Consider the following 1,647-nt stretch of genomic DNA (forward strand, 5'->3'; position numbering starts at 1 on the left):
GGGGGGGGAGTAGATTAGGGATATTCTAGAAAAGCAATTCACATCTGACAAAACATAATATCAAGACTAAGATGCTCATTGATATGTCTTCCACACTTCTTTTATTTTATATTTTATTTTTGCAGAAGTAAGTTTTTTAAATGGCATTGGGTTCACTGTTGGTTACTTTGAAAAGGGTTAGGTGATGGATTGGGCTTTGGATTGAACCACCCCTGTACACGTGCCTGCAATATTATTACTCGTAGAATCTTACTGGAGAACAGAGACAGACTGAGTCCTGTCTGAGATTTCTTCTCTTTCTTGTTTATCTCTAGAATGTAATGGATGTCCCAGTCCCTAGCACGAAGGCTTCTGATCTGGGGGTGATGGTACATCAAAAATCTTCTGAGGGAGCTCTCGTGGCTTGGAGATAAAGGTGTTCGCTTCTCATTCAAAGGTCCGGGGTTCGAATCCGGATAGCGACCGAAAAAAATCTTCTCTAAAACTGCCTCCTTTCACCCCATTCTCTTCTCTCTGGCAATGTTCTGTCGTCTGTTTTCGTCTCAATTTTCTTCCCCCACTCCCTCACCACCTTTGCCCCCTGCTGTGGGCTTCTGAATCTTTCTGCAGCCTTTCTACTGCTACTCCTTGGCTCCTTCTTACTGCTGTCTTTCAACCACACCCCTAGTCTTCTGGTAGGAAAGATCTATCCTACCCATCTCAGCCTGGGCGAAAAATCTCTGAGGTCTCGCGTGCAAGTTGCGCACGTTAAAGATCCCCTGGTGGTCAAAAATAGATAAGAGTAGGTTTCAGCCGCCACCCAGGTAAAATTTAAGATTTCCTACCAACTTAAAATGTTTGGTGTGTGCCACGCGCTTATATGACCTTATACAGTTACGAGCGCGTTAAAACACTAACAAAAAAGACATGTTTGCAGTATTTCAAGATCAGAAAACGCGTAATCTCTTCTAAGTATAATCTCGGAGAAACTGAAAAAATCAACTCAACAAAAATAGGTAACTTTGCACCAAGAAATGTTTCTACGACATAATATAATATTACGATGAGAGGTGTGGGTGAACAAAAGCGCTGTCACACCCCTAGTCCAAAATAACACGTATTTTACGACACCAAAACCAAATTACCTTTCAGAATGAGTGACGCGTCTGCGTTGCCAAGGAAACGGTTAGTCCACAGTATTTTTACGTCACTGTGACGAGTAGAGAATTCTTTCAATGAAAACTGTTGTCTACATATTCTAAGGACGATACTATTAATGACAATTCGATCGGGTGGAATTATTTTAATAATATCATTGTGTGTTGTTGCATCGCTGGCCTTGTGGTTATGCTCTCAGAATCGCAGCCGTACGGTCGTGGGTTCGAATCCCATCAGGGGCCCGACGTTGTTTCCTTGGGAAAGGCACTTTACTCAAATTTTCCAAACTTCACTGCGGTGGGAATGGGTGCCCAGATATAGACAGCGAAAGATCTTGTCAGTTTGTTAGTGTTTGAGAGCTTAATCGGCTGCTGACACTGTTTGCTTTTCAGGAAGATGAGAATGTTTCTGAGTACTACAAGGTCTGCGCGGATATGGGCTAAACTCATGCTATGCATTCTTCTTCTTCTTCTTCTTCTTCTTCTTCTTCTTCTTCTTCTTCTTCTTCTT

This window comes from Aplysia californica, unplaced genomic scaffold (assembly GCF_000002075.1).
Source record: "Aplysia californica isolate F4 #8 unplaced genomic scaffold, AplCal3.0 scaffold00124, whole genome shotgun sequence".
Classification (NCBI taxonomy): Eukaryota; Metazoa; Mollusca; class Gastropoda; order Aplysiida; family Aplysiidae; genus Aplysia; species Aplysia californica.